Source organism: Cupressus sempervirens, chromosome 5 (assembly GCF_028749045.1).
Source record: "Cupressus sempervirens isolate cs-2001-9-10 chromosome 5, ASM2874904v1, whole genome shotgun sequence".
In the NCBI taxonomy this organism is placed as follows: domain Eukaryota; kingdom Viridiplantae; phylum Streptophyta; class Pinopsida; order Cupressales; family Cupressaceae; genus Cupressus; species Cupressus sempervirens.
Genome location: NC_143122.1, coordinates 1,051,762,573 through 1,051,783,036, shown reverse-complemented (window position 1 = coordinate 1,051,783,036; position 20,464 = coordinate 1,051,762,573). Strand labels below are relative to the sequence as shown.

Below are 20,464 nucleotides of genomic sequence, written 5' to 3'. Positions count from 1 at the left end.
GCTTTCATTCCTGAGATTGATCATCAGAAGTGCCAGGTTCAATGACCTTGTCGAGGCACATTATATTCCGTTATAGTCCTGACTCACAGAAAGTTGAACGCATCAAACATCACAACGACTTTGGATTTCTTAGGCATGCAAATAAACAGGGGAGAAACCCTTGTAAGGGGGAACAAAATAGCGGACAAAATAGCCAAGCCAGAAGATGGGGCATGAGGAAGAAGACACCGAATAAAAGGGTTTCAAAAACACCTGTTCGAACACTCTGAAGGCAGTGCCGGATCCTTTGAAGTAGAAATGATCCTCCGCAACAAAGATGACACCAATCACGCCGATCTTTTATACAGATGCCTATGGCAGTATTTCGGAACACAGCCAAGCCTTCCCTCTTATCTCTTCCCCTTGGCTCTGCAAGATGTCTTCACCACATATTCTTCTGTCTGCCACAACAGCCTGCAACTATCAGATTTGGGAGCAGTGAGAAGCAAATCTCTATTTCCGCTGTCATCGGTGTCTCTGGTAATCACCATTCCATGGCAGGTTGCTGGCAGTGCAAGACAAAAGCCCGTGGGCTGTGCCCCCAATGAAAAAGCCTATCAGCTAATAATTTTCCAATTTAACTTCACGGACTCAGCACATTCTCTCCACAAGAGGTCTTTTCTCCATGCAGTCTTCCAGAAATGATGCTTTCATCAGTCACTTTCATCACCATTTCTCCCAAGAAAGCCAGTGTGTTTAGTTGGTGTCAATATGTAGATGACAGAAGGCAACCATAAAGAAGGATAAGACAGCATTTTCATCAATGGTAGCATAATACTGCTTTTCATACAGCTCTTACCATTGTTTCTACACAGTTGCAACTAGTATTATGGCAACACTTCAATGCTTGGATCATAGAGTCCTCATCATGCTGCCTATGATTCTATGTTGCTTTTTCTTTTGCATGGTCTGTGTATAGAGTAGAACTAAACATCAATGGCCATTTCTTTCTTAAACTCACGTACTAGTTCAAAAACATGCCAAGCTTGTTCGTTACTGTCCAGAATTCAAAATATTCATGTACAGACACATGAGAGGATGACACTCTGTTTCTAATTTATAAATCTTCTCTTGCAATAATTCCATGCACTTTACCGTGGCCAAGAAGCCAGAGAGGATGACTCTCAAGCTATCAAGCGCAAAAAGCAAAAGTGTGTATGCAGGAATTTCCAATCATTTCCTGCAAGAATTAGTTAAGTCACAGGAAAAATAGATACAAATATTGTTGTGTGCATGAACCAAGAAATCATAATGCGATTACATTTATCTGCAAATTTTATTAGTTTCATTTTAATGTGAAATATACTACAATGATTAATTCCTTGAGCACACTTCTAAAACCAAAATCAAGGCTCCAAGCATGCCAACAAAATATCAAACTTTTAAAAGTGATCAGAACCGTGTGTCAATTTTACAGTATACAGGTACAATTGAGAAAATGTTTTATCCAGGAAATTGGACACTACAAAACAGTCTAAACAAATGATGAGAAAGGACATATATTTATGCCTGCCAGGAGATTATGCATTCATCTATATTGCTAAATACCTAGAAATCCAACTTCAAAAAAACAGTGCATCATGTTGAATCACCTTCGAAACCAAACTCATAGACAGTTCAACAAGAGATTAACCATTTGGGCCATTAATAAGTGTCATCAACAATAATGTCAACTATACTTACTCATTTTTGAAAATAAGTAACTGATAAAAGCTATTGAAAGCCCAGATGCAGGAATTTACAACTGTAAGCTCAAAAAGAGCCTCAAAACAAAAAAGTATTCATCCTTTGACTAACTTTTCTTTCTTGGTGGCTCCTTACTCCTCGCTGTAGATTTCACACCCAAAAACTAAGTCTGATGAACTAGAAGAATCATCATTAAAGGTAGATTCATCTGACGCGGGTTAAGACTTTTGCTGCTGCATTGTAAGCTTTGGGAAATTCTTCAAATACTGACGTAAACTCTCAGTGATACCGCCAAGACCAATGGAAGTAAAGAAATTGATAGCAAACCGAGAATTCTTGAAACTGTTCTTTGGGAAAATTGAATCCAAAGACTCTTGCAGTGTTGCATCATTCAATTTTTCTTCAAGCAGCATTATACCCAGCTGTTCTGCCAGCTCCTGGAAGAGAATCTTTATAAAAATACGGGAAGAGGAAGTAGTATCTTCCTCTGTCAGCCGTATATAGGCAAGAGAATGCCACGAAATAGCATTTGTACCAAGCAAGTGAGCAAAAAACTTTGCAACATGGCGTAGCTTGTTAGTCTCTAACCTATGTATCATAGAATACTGTCGTAGAAAACACTTATCAAAACATTCCTGATAAATTTTATTGATCATACAGAATCTTTGCGCAAGAAGTCCATAATAACGGAGGTATGTTCTCTCTTGACTGCAGCATTCTAAGAGCATGATGCATAACTCCATCTCTTGACCAGCTTCAAGCTTGATCTTTAGTAGCTTATGACCAACTTCCTCAAAATCAACACTTGACATAATTGTCAAGTAAATTGTGCGTCTTAAATTGACCAAGTCTGTCTCTGTCTTGTCCTGTATTCGCAGTCTTTCTTCATCTTCCTCCTCATCGTCATCTGAATCATTCTCTCGTTCTGCTTCCTCGGAAGAAGCATCTCTGAGAATATCTTTCTTCAGTTTTTCATATGCTGCCTCATGCTCTAAAAACTCAGGATCTGGCTTGAAAACATCCAAACCGGGTTCCTGATCGAGTTCATCTTCTAGGGAAACTTCATGCGTTACCTGATCTTCTTGCTCTACAAGGTCCAATTCTGCACGTACAGCTGGATGACCCTCGAACTTAGCTTTGCGAATTGCAAAAAGACCTTCAATTAAAAACTGTACTCGTTTGTCAATTTCCCCCTCATGGAGAATGCCTCTAAGTCTTTCAAAAATTCCATAGAGACCTTTGGGGGAAAGGTCTTGCAACAAAGACCCACATTCTTTTATGAACCCAACAGCAACCTCTATGCTATCATCTGTAGGATTCTCTAGTAAGAGGGTAAGAACTTCCAACGCAATAATCTCATGTGCAACTTGTTGATTCACTAAATGTGCTATGAATTTTGCTGCTGATATCAACATTTGCTTGTCATTGCGTTTGTAAGCCCTCTTGACCTGTAAAATAATTCTCCGCAACAGCAGATTGCCAAGTTCTGGATACTTCGTATTTACCACAGCAAGCAAGGCAGCAAAAACATCTGTAAATGCAGGGGATGCCATTTGGGATTTCATGCAATACCTACAAAATAGACCCCTTCCGCGGATGATATTCTCTGCAAACAACTCCGGAATGATATTCTTAATGTTGGATGCATTTACCTTGTTTACTAACCCATTGATGCTCTTCCGAAGGGCGTCCCATGTCATGCGCTGGTATTCCACAGTACTCTTGTCTTGCTCATCTTTCACCAGTCGAGCCAGCTTGAATGGGGGAATGTAAATACCCCCAATTCTTCCTAGACCCTTCCCATTCCCATTCTGAGATGGAGAGGTAACACCAATAATTTCCAGTTCCACCGCCTCTCTTTTCCTCTTGTTCCCAGAAGCCGCCTTGTCACTAAATTTGTGCTTAATTTTATCAGCTGTCTCCTTGTGAGACCTTGATTTGTCATAACCATATTTTTCTTCAAGCACGTCGCTGTTGCGACCTCTGTGAATCTTGGGCTGCCAATTCTCACTCACATTTTCAGATCTCATTTTTTTGTATCTGTCATGGCAATTGTTTCTGTCCCAGTCCCTGTCGTGATAATTGTCGTCTGTGCCGCGATTCTTCTCAGCCCTGATTCTAAAATGCTTATCATTTAAATTTTCAAGGGTTTTTGAAGGCAGATTCATTTTTCTTAAACCGGAGAATACTTTGTTCTTCTCTGTCAATGAACCACACAAATGAATCGTTATTGAAAATAAATAGAGAACGAGAATGAATCGAATCGTTATTGAAAATGAATCGTTACACAAATGAATCGTGACACGTACGTAGTTATTGAAAATATATATGAATGCAACTATTCAATAATAATATTTGTTTAAACAATAGTATTATATTATAATTTTAAAAATGATTTTACAAATGCACTATTATATGTAAATTTATTTACATCATAATCTATTTATTTCACTTGCATTTTTTGTTTCTATTTCAAAATCAAATTCATGTTAGATGCAATTTACTTTTATTACGCTAATTTAATTTTGATTATATATTTATATATTTGTTTATTTATTTATCTAATTATAGAAAAGACAAGAGCTTTGTTCAAGCTTGAGTCCCGGCCTCTAAAAAGTGTGAAGTAGGTTCTCAAAAGAAATTAATTATGAAATACAAATATTGATAGTGGTAAAAATAATAGTTCAATTTATTAACAAAACTATTCAAAGCCTAATAAATAACAATTTATAAGTATCACTAAAATATTTTTTCAATAATTTTAAGAATTAATGTATATCAAATAAATTTACATTTATTTTCTTGTTTTTTCAATAATTAATGGATATTAAATATTTTTTGTTCTAATTAAAGTATGATAAAAATGTCAAATAAATTTACAATAATTTAAAAATATTTTAATAAAACTATATATATATATATATAGTTTTCAAAAATTATTTATTTTTAAATTTCAAATATAATGTATTATATAATTCTAACATATTTTAAAAAAATTATAAGAGTTTATATATCTTTAATATAAAAAATTTACATTTTTCTTAAAGAAAATATTTGTAAGCAATTCTTATAAATCATTATTTGCATATTATGAGCAAATGTCAATTATAAAATGCAATTATTTCTTTTCCCACTACAATTAATTTAATCTGATTGTATTTAATGTAATATTAAATTATAACTTATTTAAACAAGAGAATATGTTCCATACAAGAGTGTAAATTATTTAGTTTGAAATTTAAAATATGAAAAATAATCAAATAAAAAGAAAACTTTTAAAAGTAAAAATGAAGAAATAACTATTTAAAAAGTATTATTAATTAAATTTCTAAAGAATACAAATACATATGACTATTATTAAAACTAACATCTTTGATTAAAAAAACATCTTTATTCTATTAACTACATAGAGTAAATATAAAATTTATCATATATAATTTACATATTAAAATTATAAATTTTTTTCTATTAGATATAAGAGTTTCAGAACAAAAAGAGCAACCAAAGTACCACCACAAAAATCAACAAGGAGGCCAAGCCTCACTAAGGAAGAACAGATTCAGTTGTACAACATAACAAAAAGAGGAGAAAGACTAGCTAACTAAGAACATCATAGTAATTGACCACCCAGGTAGTCCAACCTAAGGGACCCTCCATCCTAATGACGCTTTTACGTTCTTGAATCTGCATCAGCCTGAATAAATCATCCTTTCTAGCATTCACTTTCTTACGGATTTCTCTATTTAGCCCAATGCAAGCTTGCTCAAAAGCTTGCAGATCATCCAAGGTTCTACGCCATTGGTATCCATGCTTAAAAGCAGCATGCCCATCATGAAGGAACCGTCTCATCTTGTCTCGCTCGATCAACATAGTAGCTTGCACCTGCAAAGAAATTTTAAAATAAGTGAGCTTTCGAAAAAATTCAGTAAGGTCCCTTGGCTTACCTTGGTATCTTTCCTCATTCCTGCATTTCCAGATCTGCCAGAGAATGTTAGATGACAATATATTCCAAAATAAATTGGTATCTTTAGGAATACCATTAATATGACCAGTGATAATATCAAGAATATTAACATCAATAGGATAAACAATGCCAAACATTCTCCATATTTCTTTAGCAAAAGTACAATCTAAAAGAATATGTCTACCAGTTTCAGGAACTCTGCATAAATTACAAAAATCAGAATTAGATAAATCTCTCTTAATAGGTAGCTTGTCCAACATGACTAACCATCTGAAGCATCTAATTTTAGGCTCAACAGAATTCTTCCACAAGATATCAAAGTATTTTTTCCAAACATGAGCATCATAAGAAGAGTACCAAACAACATTGACAAGATCAATAATATTAGTATTACAATCAAGGATTCTGTATATATTCTTGGCCTTAAGCAGATTCGTGACAACTCGACCAGGCCATTTACAGTTTAGGTGCCTTTGAGAATCAACATGGCATATAGTGGGAAGACCATTAACAGCTTGCACAATCATGTTATAAGTTCTTTTATGGGAATCAAGGATATCATATTTATTTTTAAGCTCATCCCAAGGAGTGATTTGGTTCTTCTTAAAGAGATCTATGAACTGTTTAATACCTTTCTTAGCCCACAATCTGGCAGAACACCCTTGGGTAAGGGCCAAAGGTTTACCATTTAGGTGAAGATTCCACCAAATTGATCTTTCACCATGGAGTTGATCATTACAATGAAAATCCTTGCTAGTGATGAATTTCCTAACATGGTCCCAAGCCTTCCAAATAGATCTAAAAACTATGGAACCTTGGACCATGACAGGAAAGTTACCAATAATGAGGTCGCAAAAGGGGAGATTAGTCCAAGATTTGGCTTTCTTAGGCACACCCCTTTCAATGTTATTTCTAACTAACACTTTCCAAGGACAGTCACCCTCCATGGATTGAAAAATCCATTTGGCAGATAGGGTAATACCTTGAATTCTTAAGTCCTTCAGCCCAAGTCCCCCAAGGGCCTTGTCAGTGTGGCACCAAGCCCACCTAACAGAATGAATTTTATTATTACCCTTTCCATCAGACCAAAGAAATTGTCTGATGGACTTCTGAATTTCAGCAATTTGATAATTGTTAGAAAACCATGCAGAGGAATAGTAAATGGTGTAGGAGGACAACATCTTCTAGAAAACTTGAATTCTGTCTGCCAGAGATAATGCCCTATTATGCCATTTGTTAAGTTTCTTATCAATCTTCTCTTTAACCCATGACCACATGTCCTTGCGGGTAGGATCCAATGAGAAAAGGATACCAAGATATCTAGTGATCTTATTGGGGCCTCCCCAAAGAAAAATTGTATTGAGGAAACCAATCCGGGGGCTGCACATCCCACCCCAAACAAACTGATTTGGCTTGAGATATTTTAGCCCCAGATATAGAACAAAGAAACTAAGTTTATATTGCAAAGCCTTAAAATTGCTTTCTGAAAGCTCAAAGAACAATGCGGTATCATCCACAAACTGGCAATTGATGAGCTCTTCATCATTAGGCAAATAGATACCTCTGACATCAGGAGATAAAGAATTATCTCTGAGAATATAGAAGAGAGCCTCTGAAGCAATCACAAAAAGAGATGGTGCCAAAGGGCACCCTTGTCTAATGGATCTCCCTAGAGAAAAAGGAGCAAAAAGAACACCGTTAACTTCAACTTGAGCACAAGCATCACTAAGAAGCACCTGCACAGTATTACAAAAGGAGGGAGGGAAACTGAAGGCCTCTAGCATCATAAGAATAAACCTCCATTCAACCCTATCACAAGCCTTTTCAAAATCCAAAAGAAGCATGGAAAAGTTTTGGTGTGAGCATTTAGACCACTCCATGGCTTCCCAACTAGTTATGAGATTCTCGAGAATATATCTACCCTTGATGAAACCAGTTTGGGTAGAGCTAACAAATTTAGGAAGAATATTGACAAACCTAAGAGCCATAATTTTAGCTAAAATCTTATATGACACATTAAGAAGGGTAATCGGCCTCCAATTCCTAATGAGGGTCTTATCTCCATCCTTGGGGAGGAGCTTAATGATCCCTCTATTAACATCCTGTCCCAAGGAGCCAATAGACAAAGCTTCAGAGTATAAGTCATGGAGATCCTTACAGATCCAACTGATATTGGATTTATAGAACTCAACAAGAAAACCGTCAGGGCCCGGGGCCTTATCATCATTGAGAGCCTTGATAGCTCCCTCAATCTCCTCAATAGAGATATCTTTAGCAAGCACAACAATATCCTCCGAGTCCAACTTTTTAGGAATAAGCATTTTGCATTTATTTCTTGAAGACTCAGCCTCAGAGGAGTCCTCTGAAGTAAAAAGAGTCTTGTAATAATCAGCAAAAGCCTGAATAATAATCTCAGGGTCTGAAATGTCTTGATTATCAATCGAGAGTCTATCAATGGACTCTTTAATATGTTTATGTTTAAGAAGATTGAAGAAAAATTTTGAACCCTTGTCCCCATGTTGGAGCCAGTGGGCTCTAGATCTGATCCTGGCTCCACGAATCCTAACTTGTTGATGCTTCCTAAGAGCATCTTTGGCAGCCATAACATGGGAGAGAAGATCCAAATTGGAGGAATCCCTTTGGATGTTGTTCTCAACTATTTGCAATTTAGAAGATAATTTTTTTTCAACAAACCTATAATCCTTAGCCTTTTTTTGACCAATGGTTTGAAGAAAAATCCTCCATGAAGAAAGGTTAGTTTTCCATCTATCAAGATGGGAAAGGTGCTAAAGGTTAATTTTATTGATACCTCTAATAATCTATAATTTTGAGAACTATCTATTTAAGATACAAAAGATAATATGTTGTAATAATCTTTATTATTATTTTATAATTAAATCTATTTAAAATAATATTAAACTTAAAATAACAATAATACATATTTACACATCACAAAAAGTTAACATTGAGTACCTAGAAACAAAAGTATTTCAATTTAAATACCATAAGTCTATTCATTTCATTATATCTAATAAATTATCATTGTTTGTTAAATATATTTAAATTTTATGATATATTTAAATTTTGTTCTATCTACTTCCTTCTATCGCTGCTAAAATTGGGTTTAATAATTTTACGTCTTTTCAAAAAATTAAGCATCACCCCTTCAATATTCAGATGCAACCACTTTATAAAAGCTAAACATATGTTTGGGATTTAGTATAAAAGCTACACATATGTTTGGGATTTAGTTTTTCTTTTATTGAAACAAAGAAAATTTACAAAGAATAACAGCAACATGAGGTAGCTGTCGTAATTTTTTGGGAGTGGTGGATCCTATCCACAATCAATTTTCCACCAATGTTGAGAACTGGTTTACTTGGTCAAATTGTAGATTCGGTACTGATCGAAAGATGAGTAGGTTGGACAGATTTTATGTTTCACACAATATCCAATTAGAAAACCTCTCCGCAGGGTCCGTGGTGCTTGTGGATTACTCTACTACCCTTTCTGATTATTTTCCTATCATCTGCATACACATTCAAAAGAAAATAGAAGTCTTTACTATTAATGTGTATAGCTTTACATAAAAGGGTGTTACCTTCATTATGAATGGTGGTGACTAGGAAATTCTTGTTATTGAAGTGTGAGCAGATCCCTAGAAGCACCCTCTGCATTGGTGGCCTCTCCATCCATGTTGTTACTAAATAAAATCTTACCCACCCGATCTTTCTTCATTTTAGTTTCTTGGATCAACATAAAATTAGGTTTGTGGTCTCTAATCATATTTCTTACTATCTCTTGTTTGTGGGCTCCATTTAGCCCCCTTATATTCTAGGATATTATCTTCATTTCTTTTTAATAGAGCATACCTCCTTGATGATCCTTTGGCTCCCATCAGCTAAATTCCTTCTAGCCTCCTCCTAAATGGTTTGGCTTAAACTATTTCTACCTGTTGTCTTAGGTTTAACTCCAACATCAGCTTTCACTCTGCTCTTGGTTTCTAGTGGTGATACTAGGGAAGGGTCTCTACTTTTCTTCTTTTTGACCATGGTCCAAGTCCCCTTGTTTTCATCTGAGCAGTTCTCAAGCCATGCTTCCATTCTAGAAATCTGTAAGGGGAAGAGTTTTTGACCAGTTCCAGAATCCTAGTTCCCAAACTAGGGGAAGCTAAATGATCCCCAAAGGGAGAGCAGACCTCCTTGGCTCCCAAAGGCACTTGAGTTTCTGGCACAAATGACACATCAATCTCCTCTTCATTTGTCATTCTTGGCTCCTCCCCCATTGCCTTCGAGGAGGAAGCCCTACAATGTTCTTCAAGGAAAGTATCACAATGACCACTTTCCCCTTCAAGAGATGGTTTGATACTCTCTTTGTTGGGCCCTTTTGCTCCACTAACTGGTCCTCCCTCCACTTCTTTAATTTGGGTATTAGTCAAAGCTAAAACATTAACTTCTTTTGCAGAGATTTCCACAATCACCTTTGATTCTTAGGATGACTAATCTTGGGACCCTTGTTGTTCTTTTGTTTCTAGATCTTGTTCCCATCCTACTAAATTTTGAGTTTGGGAGTAATATTTTTCATGTTCTTTTCCTCCTTAGCCTTTGGACATTGTTTGGCCTTATGGCCCATTTTCAATCAATGAAAGTAGACAAAAGGCACACTCTCATAGACTAGCTTCTAAACATGAGTTCCAAGTTTGGAATGGAAGCTCACTACCTCTGGCATATCCACCCCCTCCCCAACTTCAATACAAATATGGGTGTAGGTTAGTCTTCTTCTTGATGTTGTTATTAAGTCTATGGAGAGAAGCTCTCCAAAGGAATTGGCCACCCCCATGAAAACATTCTCATTCTAGAATTCTAGAGGAAGCTCTGGAAGTCTCACCAAATCTAGGGCTTGAACAAAAAAAGAATCATTTAGGTCCAGCTTTGAAGAGCGACCGATAACCCAAGGTTGCTCACACAAAATGTTTGAGAGGCCCTTGTTGCAGAAAAAGTCAAAAGAAAAAAATCCTTTGGCCATCGCACTGATTGTGACTTGACCTTTAAGGTTCCATTTCTTCTTTGTGAAAGATCTAACAATGTCTATATTTTGCCTTTGCTAGATGAACTTTCCCACTAGGGTGGAAGCCATAGAAGCAATGCTATGGTCGACAAGCTAGTCTAGAATAAAAATTGCAAAAAATCCCTTTTTAGACCCAGTGTGCACTTTAACAGCTAGAAAAGAAGACTTACCAGATGGTTTAACTCTAAACAAGGAAGAACATTTGGCGGTCTGTGCCCCAGGAAGGCCCTCCTTGGGGATTAGAGGAGACTTACTTGGATCCTTGCAAAGAGTATGTGGGTCCCCATCTCCATTCTCTATTGATTCTCTGATCTTTGTATTCCCCTGACAATCTCCATACCCTCCCTTTGAACCATGACCCAAGCCATGATTCTGATCTTGGCCAAACAGAGGAATTTCACCCAAAGTATGATTCAAATTTTGAAAAGCTATTCTTCCCCCTTCACTTCTTCTCGCCATCATCTTCCCACTATTGATCAAACCTACTCTCCCCATTCTCTATTGAAAAGTTTTTCAATGGACTTCTCTCAAGTGACATTTTGCATTCATGCCAAGGTTCACATTTGTGCATTGCTATGGTTGAGACACCTATATAGGTTGCAAACATAATCTCTTTTATGTCTTATATGAAGAAACCTTGGAGATTATATTAATTGGTCAAAGTTGGTAGAATGTGGCAACCATGGAAAGGATGACTTTTTGTGTTTATAAATATTTTTATTGTGTTTTGAATATGTGTTTAAGGGTTTCTATTTTTAGTCTCCTAGAAAGGTAGGAGACTAAAAATAGAAACCCTTAAACACATATTAAGGTAGGAGACTTAAGTTTTCCGCTGCATTTTGCCTATTAATTGAAGTTTTGAAAACTGTGCAATAGTCCTTTAATCTAAACTTCTTCTGTATTTTGTTATTAAAGTGAATTGTACTTTTTTTATTTCTCTTTTTTCATTGGCTGAGCTAATTTTTGCTAGTGGTAATTTTATTTTCTCCATTGATAAATTAAGAGAAAATCAGCAAGTGACATGTGTCTTATAAGGTTAGAATACTTGGCAACTTCCAAGGCACATGTTTTGAGCATGTTCTGTCATATGTAAGGAGAGGTGGAGGTGGAGATTTACGTGATGACATGACCTATGAGTGATTTAAGACAATGTTTTTTTTATAGAAACTCATTTCATTCTACTATAGAATGCATTAGATTTGTTCTAGAAACTTCCCTAGAAAGTCACCTACCCATATGTGCCCATATGTCCACTCTTTGTTAAGTGTTTTTGGAAACTTTATTTCTAACATAATAGTGGCCTTCTACTGGTAGGATCAATGCAAAATTCTACTATATGAACTACTAGATAATTTTGGTGTTAGATTTATTTTCTTGTGAAAACCATTGTTTTTCGTAGGGGTAGCCTTTACTCTATTGCATATGATAGTGAGCATCTTGTACTATAGAAGTTTTTAGAGGGAAGGGCAAAATCAAATCTTATAGGAAGCCATCCATTAATACAATCAACTATTATTGTAGAAACTGTGATCTTAGATATAAGAGGTATGTTCCAATTCAACTTAAAATTTTATTGCCAAGGTTTTGTTAAATAATTTTTTTATTTCTAATTATGTGCAAGAGATTTGAAACCATACATAGTATATTCTAGAATTTTTTGTTTACTACCAAGCTATGGAGGATTGCTTATGATCTAACTTTAAGCATTATATGTTCTTTAGCTATGTTTAGAAATGATTCAGTGTAATGATTTATTAGTGCACAACCAATAATGTACCCTAGTTATCATTTTTCGCAACAGGCTATTGGTGTTGTAGCATTGAAAAAGGATCGAGCTACATTTACAACACATTTATTTTCCATGATTTTTCATGACAATAGCCTAATTTTGATTAGAATATTGGGACAAATTATTCATTTCAAAAATAGTGACTTTTCTAATAAGGTCAAATATTTGGTAGATACTATCCTCGGTTACTATCCTTGTTAGGGAGAAGGGAAAGAGTCTTATAATATTGAATTATTATCATATTTTCCTTTCATAGATAACCGAAATAGATTTACAAAATGAACTAGAATATGGTTTATATTTTATGTTAACATAAACATTATAGTTTAATTCTAACTCCTAAATTTGAGTACACATGTACACAAAAAAAAACATGCAAAATTTAGCATGTCATTCTAGTTGAAAGTAGTTTTATTCCAAGCATGTACCATTCCTAAAAGGATCTACAAGAAGGAAAGAATTCATTTAGCTTGTGGGAGAAATGTACAGTTTAAACAAATGAATTGTAAAATATTAATTATCAGATTAAGGATCAAATTCATATTTGGATGCAGTGAATGCCAATGCTTTGAAGCTAAGCTGTGAACCTAAGTAATCTAGGAAAAAATTACCTGGCTTTGGAATATTTGATTTCATTAAATTATGATATTTGTTTGGTATTATTAAACTTTGCAATTCTATCAAAACAAAAAATTATTATTGACTCTGCATGGAAATGATTATAAGTTTTCCACATTACTAATTTCTCAAATTAATTATGTTCTTCTAATTAGAGGTCATTCAACATACTGCTATAGCAGTCAAAGCATAAGGGATCACTCAAATCGAGGGTACACATCTTGAGAGAATATTACTCTAGCTGCTTCTTGATTTTTAAATTGGCCAGATAAAGATTTACACTTAGACTTATCCCTGAATTTTTTTTTCTACTATGTTAGTGGGTTCCTTTTTTTGATGATAGGTTCTGGTTCAAGTTCGTGTTAGGTTTGAGTTACGGTTCGGTTCTCCTCTATGTTCAACCTCGGTTCTTATAATAGGAACCCATACATAGTATTTGTTAGTTCCTAACTACTCACCAAAATAAATTAAATATTGTATTGTAATTGGTAGAGATTCCATCTACGTTAAAAATTAAAAATCATAAATGTTAGGGACTCCAACTATTTGTAGCTCTTGTTTCTTATAGCTATTGTCTCTGGAACATGATAAGCATTAGGGATTTTCCTAAATATTTCCCTATTGATGTAAGTAACACCCTTATATTGCCATTTACACACCTTTGATATGTATATATTTTATTCAATCATATGTGCTGCTCTTATCAGAGGACATTTTATGAAGCATGTGTTTGTCATCAAGCTTATTAAGTAGTCTTGTATTTCACTCTACTAATCATTTTCAACTCAAGATGCCTTCTTTTGAACCCTCACCACCATGAATTTCTATGAAAACCATTTTTGAAAGGGTTTTTCACAGTCTCACAAATGTGAGCAACATGTTCTTTCAATTGTGTTATTTCAAGATCATATCCAATCTCTTCCATATCTTCATGCCATTGTACTATCGTCATTTCTTCTTCACTTGATAATATAGTTGGTGGACCTCTCTTTGGTGTACTTGTGATACCTTGCAACCAATATGTCAAGGTTGTAAAAGGAATACCCCATTTCTTGGAAGCAACTCAAATGGAATACTCAGTATCTTCAACATCATTGATTGCATTGTCCATGTCTTGATTTTGACCAATTTTTCTTAATGGTGCATTCTTAGGTTTACTAGAAACTCTAACTTGCACATCTATTGGATTTGGATTTGGTATCTCAAGCTTGATTTGGTATGCCATTTTGATCTCTAGTAATTCTTTCATTTTCTAGATTGCAATGAAGCATAACCCCTCTTTTGTGCATTGGCAAGGGCCTTGTTCTTTGATCTCAATTCTTCTTTTGTGCATTTGGCAAGGGTCTTGTACTAGAAACTCTAACTTGCACAACTAGTATATCTATTGGATTTGGTTCTAGTATCTCAAGGTTGATTTGGCATGCCAATTTGATCTCTAGTAATGCTTTCATTTTCTAGATTGCAATGAAGCATAACCCCTCTTCTATGCATTGGCAAGGGCCTTGTTCTTTGAACTCAGTTCTTCTTAGAGAATTACTTTCTTTTAATAGAAGATTGCAATCTATTTTAACAACAATTCCAAATGCTTTAACAAAAGAGTGTATAACTACATTTTATTTTAATGTTGGTCTCCAAATTCTAGCTACTAAATAGATTACATTTCCTTGCAAAAAAATCATAATGATACAATGACAAAACAATTCATAATGATACAATAACAAAACAATTCATAATGATACAATGAAAAAAAAGTTCAAAAATAATGCAAATATTTTGGTCAACCTTTTTTTTTCTTCTAACTATTAAATTTACAAATCGAAGTTGTTAAATAAACTTCATTTCTTTTCAAACAAAATATGATTATTCAATAAAAAATAGCTTTAAAAGATTGCATTTCCTTTCTAAAATAAATGCATGGAGATTATACAGAATTTGGTAGTTCAATATTTCAAAATCTAAGTCTTGAACCTTAAAATTTGTATGATTCTATCTATCACAAGTTGTTTTCCTTCATCCTACACAATTTTAGATATGGAGAAGGTGAAGGGTGAGGGTTCTAGGAAAATATTCTAAAATATGAGCCTTAAACCTTAAAAATATGTATGTTTCCATTTACCATGATTGTTTTCCTTTAGCTGAGAAAATTGTAATTGTAGGAAAGGCAGGGGATTAGGACTCTAGGAAAATCCTCAAAAAGTGACAAGGGCCTTTCTTTTAGCACAATTGATAAAATGAAAACTATTTTGTATTGTTTGAGGACTACTTTGATGAAGCCCTATGTCGGATCAAGATTGATAACTATTCTAATTTAGGCATATCGGTATAAACATATTCAACAATATGTTCTCTCTGAGCATTGTTGTTTTGAATTGGGTAGGTAAAACCTCGATAAGTTGGATTTACTGTAGTTTTTAAAATGATATGCTTGTAATAAGTTGGATTTGGGCTTGTATTTATTCAAAAAATTCATTGTAAAAAATCTCTAAAAATATAGATTTATGCATTTTTTAATTTGTTCACATGTTTGTTCTCTTTGAGCATCCTTGAATGGGTTCATTGTGGTTATTTAAATGATATGCCTTTAAGAAGGGATTTAGATTTAGATTTACTCATATTTTTCACTCTTAAATCTTAAAATGTAGATTTGTGTAGTTTCAAATTATGTAGTTCTTTTATGTAGAGAATTTTGTGTAAGATTCAAACAAAGAAAATGCAAATGCTTTGTAAAAATGTTTTAATACGAATTTCTATTGTTTGGAAAGAAAACATAAATTTGCACAGGTTCGTTCATCCAAGAAATAAATAGGAATATTTAAATAAAGAAATTATAAATTAAAATAAATCAAATTTATGTACCTCAATATGCCTAGTCTAACTTTCTAGTTGATGAGAGGAGTTGCAGATATGGTTCATTCTAAATCTAGTCTAAAGAAGTGAAAAATCTATAGTGAAAAGAAGTTATTTCATCTAAAAAATCAATAGGAAGTTTTTAAAAATAATACAAATTTCTATTGTTTGGAAAGAAAACATAAAGTTGCACAGGTTCATTCATCCAAGAAATAAATAGAAATATTTAAATAAAGAAATTATAAATTAAAATAAATCAAATTTATGTACCTCAATATGCCTAGTCTAACTTTCTAGTTGATGAGAGGAGTTGTAGATACAGTTCATTCTGAATCTAGTTTAAAGAAGTGAAAAATCTATAGCGAAAAGAAGTTATTTCATCTAAAAAATCAATAGGAAGATTTTTTAAAATAAACTATAAATAAAAATGAATAAAAATTTATGCACAAGAATCTGATTTGAAAGCTAAGTTGTTATTGAAGGATTCTGAGGAGATAAAGCAAAAGAAGAAGAAAAGAAAGATAAAATATGCATCTAGTGATAGTAATATAGATGAGGAAGACATTGAACAATTGGAAGCACTACTGGCAAGGAGATTTCATAGAGGTAAAGGCAAGTTCAAAGGTAAGTTACCCATCATTTATTTCAATTGCAATGAAGTTGGTCATATTGCTGCAAGATGTATATAGAAGAAGAGCTACAGAGAAGGAAAAAAGTACACAAATAGAAGAGAAGATGAAAACATAGATTACAAAGACAAAGGAAAGAAGTCATGCTACATTGCTGATGAACATGATGACGAAGTGGTATATGTTGTAATGAAGGATGAATCTGAAGAAGATGAGGCAACTATTCATGCGACTTGTGTGAATAAGAATGATAGATGGATCATTGATAGTGGATGCTCACATCAAATGACTAGAGACAAAAGTAAGTTCATTACCTTAACTTGTTATAATGGAAATAGTGTAAGATTTGGTAATGATGCACCATGTTGGATAAAAGGAAAAGGGTCTATCAAACTCACAAACAAGATTCCATGTGACAATGCTTACTATGTTGAAGAATTAAATTATAACTTGTTAAGTCTATCACAATTGAATAATTTGGGATGCAAGGTCGAATTTAAAAATAAAACTACCAAGATATATGACACAAATGGGAAGCTGATTAGAAAAGATGATCAAACTAGAAGTAATCTATTCTATCTAGATATAGAGGATGCTACTTGTCCTATTGCAAAACTTGATGATGTATGGCTTTGGCACAAGAGATTATGTCATTTTAATTTTGATAATTTTGTTAGTAGTAGTAACATGAAAAGAGTTAGAGGTTTGCCTAAGTTGAAGAAACCTCATAATATAGTGTGCAAACAATGTTAGCTTGGAAAAATGTCAATGTCAAGCTTTAAGAGTAAAGCTTATACCTCTAAGAAAATACTAGAGATTTTTCATACTAACTGGTGTGGACCTATTGAAGTGCAATGCTATAGAGGAGATAAGTACATAATGCTATTTGTTGATAATTACTCTAGGATGATGATAGTCATGTTTTTAAAATAGAAATTTGATGCTTTTCAAATGTTTAAGTGGTGCTTGGCAAGAGTTGAAAAAGAAATAGGTAAGAGTTTGAAATGCTTGAGATTAGATAGAGGACGAGAATTCACTTCAAATGAGTTTGAGATGTTTTGTAATGACAAAGAAATCAAAAGAAAAACATCTCCACCCAGGACCCCTCCACAAAATGGAATTGCTGAAAGGAGAAATAGGTCTATAATGGACTATGCCAGAACACTTATGATAGAGAAGAATGTTTCTCTAAAGTACTAGAGAGAAGTTGTAAGTACTGTTGTTTATACCTTGAATCGTGTACAAGTCAAAAAAAGGTACTCATTCAACACCTTTTGAACTATGGTATGGATATCCACCTAATGTAAAATACTTTAAGGTATTTGGAAGTAACTGTTACATTATTAAAGATGTTAGAAATGGAAAGTTTAATGCAAAGCATGAAGAAGGTATATTCCTTGGATACTCCACAAGAAGCAAAGCCTATAAGTGTTTAAATACTAAAACTAACAAAATTGTGGAAAGTGCAAATGTGAATTTTGATGAATTTAAAGAAGTACATGAGGCTGAACCTATGAAAGAACAAGAAGAATAAAAATCATTTGTATACTTCTATGAAGAAATTCCTGCTGAAGAATATGCTACAAATCAAGTTAGAAACCAACACAAGTCTCAATAACTGCCAAGTCACATTCTATGAATGCTGAGTTGCGTTTAGGAACTGAGCTGCATTCAGATGCCAAGTTGTAGAATGAAGAAAATGCACATTCTGATTCTGAGATCAATATACATGAAAGAGATGCTAAGATACCTAATAGAGATGCACATAGTGACGCTGAAGCTGAAAGACAAAATGTAGAAATAAGAGCTAAGCCAAGATTGTCTAAATATGTCAAAAGACATCACCCTGCTAATCAAAACATTGGAAACACAAATGCTAAGCCAATGCCAAGAAATAGATTGAGAAGTGAATCATTTTTGTTAGGCATGAAGGAGCCCGAAATATTGAAAGATGCATTGGAAGATGATGACTGGTACAAGGCCATGGAAGAAGAGATTCAATAGATAGAGAAGAACAAAACATAGAGTCTAGTTCCTAGACTAGAAAACAAGAATGTGATTGGCACCAAGTGGGTATTCAGAAGCAAGCTAGATGAGAATGGTGAAGTGACAAGAACAAAAAAAAGATTAGTTTGTTAAGGATATGTACAAGAAGAAGGAATTGACTATGGTGAGAGATTTTTCCTTGTTAAAAGAATGTAACGGGTAAGGAATATACTTGCTTATGCTGCATACAAAGGTTTCAAAGTTTATCAAATGGATGTTAAATTTGCATTTTTGAATGGCATATTAGAAGAGGAAGTACATAGAATAGCTAGAAGAATTTGTTGATGATAACAATAAGAACATGATATGTAGAGTACACAAAGCCCTATGTAAGAATTTGGCTTCAGCTAGAATTCACCCGAGACCAAGGAACTCAAACACAAGTACATAGTAGACCAATAAAACAAAGTATGATCAGAATGATGATATTCATTCAATATGCTAGCTTGAGAGTACACTCGAAATGCCTATATATAAAGGCCTTAGGAGAGCTTCTAGAATCCATAGAAGTTAGCATCATGATAAGTCATACAACCAAGCACATTTCCACTAGATATGGATTATCCTCCATTAAGCATAGAATTAAGTGCGATGGTGTGAGGATAAGCCTACAATGGTGTAGCATACAAATCAATGGTGTAGACAACATGTGCTAAATTAGGAGTGTGGATAACTATGTTGTCAACATGACAACTCAATGAATAAAGCAAACTCCTACGTTGTAGATAACATGTACATAATTAGAGTTGCACACTTCTATGAGAGTACACAAACTCCTAAGTGTCTCACCTAAATACATAATAAAATAATGCAAAATAATTAAATAATGCATTAACCTAAGTAAACTTAAGTAAGTATAATAAGTAAATACTTATTTGCACCAACACCCCCCCTTAAGTGCAACTTAGGGGAATTCCCTTAAGCTTACGAAATCTATGATGTAATGTATAATGGGTGTCAACAACTAGGCCATGTTAGGTACCCGTGTACATAATGATATGCAATCTCTCATAAAGTAGGGAAAGAGGGAAAACCACGTGGGAAAACCCCTCCCCCAAAAAGAGAGATAAATAGGGATGCATGGATGGATGGAGTAATTAAGACCCCCCCATTATGACATACATCCAGTATATACATAAGAGAATGATGAGAAGAGGAAGAGAGATAGGATAGGCTCCCCCCCCAAAAGAAGAATGCTGAACAGTGACTGCTTCAATGAAGAAGCTGATCCAAGGCTGCAAAATCATGTACCTTCTCTTAGGAAGAAACAATGACAAGGTTACAAATGAGACACTTAAGCTGTGTGTGGAAACAATCCCATGGATAAGTAATGTCTTTGAAACCTATTCAACTGATTGAAGAACCTGTCTCAAAGAATTGTCTGTCTTTGCAATTGATGAAGAACCCCTCTGCAACTGTTGATCATAAGTATCCACAATCACTTCAACCTGTGACAATCAATCATGTAGAGAATGAACAAGAGGATCTAATGGAACCCTCATGATAACTAAAGAAGGTAATTCTGCATCAAGAAGAAGAGGTGAATCATCAATGCTATCCCCCAATTTTTTCACTGAAACTGTATCTGAAAGACTGGACGTACCCAGCTGTGTTGGACCTATCACTATGGTGATGTATGCATGTAGACTAAACTGATGTAGTGACCTCTCACTGCAACTATTGATAGAACCCCGCGTGTCTGAATTTATTGAAGCACTACCACTGGTATCACTATCAGTTTCCACATGATATGATGTGCAGAGAGGAGTAGAGGACAAG

The 20,464-nt window shown here is 34.4% G+C and overlaps 1 pseudogene; it reads right to left on the bottom strand.

Annotated features, from left to right (window-relative positions):
* Positions 1–1,650: 1,650 nt before the first annotated feature.
* On the bottom strand, positions 1,651–3,908 carry LOC149559557 (pre-mRNA-splicing factor cwc22 pseudogene; annotated as a pseudogene).
* Between the last annotated feature and the right edge of the window lie 16,556 nt (positions 3,909–20,464).